Source organism: Silene latifolia, chromosome X (genome assembly GCF_048544455.1).
Source record: "Silene latifolia isolate original U9 population chromosome X, ASM4854445v1, whole genome shotgun sequence".
Taxonomy (NCBI): Eukaryota; Viridiplantae; Streptophyta; class Magnoliopsida; order Caryophyllales; family Caryophyllaceae; genus Silene; species Silene latifolia.
In genome coordinates, this window is record NC_133537.1 from 135,480,934 (window position 1) to 135,483,783 (window position 2,850).

General features: G+C 40.8%; 1 non-coding gene across 1 annotated transcript; it reads left to right on the forward strand.

The window, feature by feature from the left end:
* Positions 1–1,695: 1,695 nt before the first annotated feature.
* On the forward strand, positions 1,696–1,802 carry LOC141624377 (small nucleolar RNA R71). Its single transcript, XR_012534184.1, has one exon. It is a non-coding gene; the product is annotated as a small nucleolar RNA R71 (small nucleolar RNA).
* The last annotated feature ends 1,048 nt before the right edge of the window (positions 1,803–2,850 follow it).

The following is a 2,850-nucleotide window of genomic DNA, read 5'->3' on the forward strand; positions in this document are numbered from 1 at the left end:
TTCATGTAAACGGGGAGCTCTCATAGTCTTGTCAAGATTAAAAGTTATACTCTCATCTCCCACTTCTAGAGTGAGCTCACCATGTTTTACATCAATCACCGCACCTGCGGTGTGTAAGAAGGGTCTTCCAAGAATGATTGGAATGTTGGAGTCTTCCTCCATATCAACAATGACAAAGTCCACCGGGATGAAAAACTTCCCAATTCGCACGGGGACATCTTCCCATATCCCTAATGGTGTCTTCGTCGATCTATCGGCCATTTGGAGTGTGATATTGGTGCATTTAAGCTCTCCCATCCCCAACCTTTTACTTACCGAGTATGGCATAACACTCACACTAGCCCCTAGATCACATAAGGCTTTGTTGATCGTGGTGTCGCCAATGGTAAACGGTATTGAGAAGCTTCCCGGATCCTTTAGTTTTGGAGGTGAACTCCCTTGAATTATTGCACTACTCACCTTAGTGAAGGCGATAGTCTCAAGTTTCCGGATCGACTTCTTCTTTGTGAGGATGTCTTTCATGTATTTTGAATAGGCCGGCACGTGATTGATTAATTCCGTGAAAGGAATTGAGACTTCCAAATTCTTCACAATTTCCATAAACTTTCCAAGTTGGTCATCAAATTTGGACTTGGATTGACGACTTGGAAAAGGAAGTCTAATCACAATGGGCTCCTTCTCCTAGGCCATGTCTTCACTTTTCTTTGAAATCTCTTCTTTTGATGATTCTCCATCTTTGGAGTTTTGCACAATTTCTTCCTTATCACTAGCTTCCACAACTTCATCCTCAACTTGCTTCTTCGGTGCTTCATACCTTGTACCACTTCTCAAGTGAATGGCACTAACCGTTTCATGTCTTGGGGGATTACTTTGAGGTGGTAATTGCCCCTTTTGTCTTTGTGAGCTTGAAGATGCTAGTTAAGTCAATTGTGTTTCCAACATCTTGGTGTGAGCTAGAATGTTGTTGATGGTGGTTTCTTTTGCTTGGCTATCTTTTTGCATTTGAGTGAAAAACTCTTGTTGATTCTTTTGCATTTGGAGGACCGCTTTTTTAACATCGAAACCTTGGTCATTTTGGTGATTGTATGGATTTTGGTTTTGGTAACCTTGGTTTTGGTTGTAAAAGGGTCTTTATTTTGGTTTCTCATGGGAGGTGGGGTGTATGTTGTTTGAGGGTTTTGAACATTTTGGCTTTTGTATGAGAGATTTGGATGAAACTTGGTGTTTTCATTGTAATAGTTGGAATAATGGGTACCACCCTTGTATGCTTGGAAAGCATTCACTTGTTCATTTGTTCCCCTACATTCACTTTGGTCATGTCCCAAAGTTCCACAATTCTCACATATCCCACTTGGGATTGATGAGGATGCCGTCATGGCATTAACATGATGCTTTGGTGATTTTAAGGCTTCTTCAAGTCTAGCCATAGCTTGTTCAAACTTCAAATTGATTGTGTCAATGTGAGCACTAAGTTGGGCACCTAATTGAGTAACGGAGTCCACTTCATGCCTTCCTCCTCTAGTAGCCTTGCGAGGTCTACTATATTGTGAGTTATGGACCGCCATTTCCTCATTCTTGTTCCATGTTTGATTGTCATCAACTTCGGTGAACATTCCATTTGATCCCATGTTGAGAATGTTCCTTGAATCTTCATATAAACCGTTCCAAAATTGTTGTACCAAGAACCACTCGCTAAGTCCATGGTGAGGACATGAGCGACAAATTCCCTTAAACCGCTCCCAAGCTTCATACAAAGATTCTTCATCCCTTTACTTAAAACCCGTAATTTGAGCTCTTAGCATGTTAGTCTTTTCCGGTGGGTAGAACTTTTTGTAGAAAGCTAGAGCCAACTTCTTCCAAGAATCTATTCCGAGAGTGGCCTTATCAAGGCCCTTCAACCATTGCTTCGCGGTGCCGATTAGAGAAAAAGGAAATAAGACCCATCGAATTTGGTCTTGAGTCACACCGGTTTGAGAAATCGCATCACAATAGTCACAAAAGGTTTCCATATGAGAATGAGGGTCTTCACTAGGCATCCCCCCAAATTGGCTCCTTTCGACTAATTGGATAAAGGCGGATTTGGCAATAAAATTTTCGGTCAAATGTTGTGGTGTGGGAGTACCATTGGGTAGGTTCTCCTCGGTGGGTACGGAATGTGATGAAAATTTAGGCATTGTACGTTGATTTTGTGGGGTATTTTGTGTTGGGTTCTCCTCACCTTCTCTTGCAAAAGGGCTGATGAACTCAATAGTTAGTTGAACAACCTCACTAATACCTCTCAAATTCCTCCTAGCAAATCTCCTATTATTTGTCAAGGTTCTTTCAATTTCACGGTCAAAAGGTAACAAATCACCTTGTGACCTTCTAGACATGCAAAATATCAAACAACTCGAAAACAATTAGAACAAACCTTGAGGAGTTTTACTTCCCCGAGGCAAAGAAAGACACAACTAATAACAATATAAGAAAATCTAAATCAAGTTAACACCGTCCCCGGCAACGGCGCCATTTTTGATCGGTCTGTTTCGTGTTCACAATTTAATAGATGTTGTCGTTGGGTCACGTCCGAATCAAAACACAATTTATAGCTTCACAAACAACTCTACAATTAGTAAAGAGGCAAGTAAAGGTCGGATCCCAAGGGACGGGAATTGAGATGAGATTTCTATTGAAACTAGTGGTGTCTTAGGGGTGTCACAATTTGGATTGATGTAGAAGGTCACTAACTAAATAACAATGAAAGTAAATAAGCAATATGAATTAAAAGGGTTGTAAACAATTGATAAAAAGCACTAGGGTGTCATGGGGTCATAGGGGAATCATGGGAATTGATCATACAAACATGTTCTC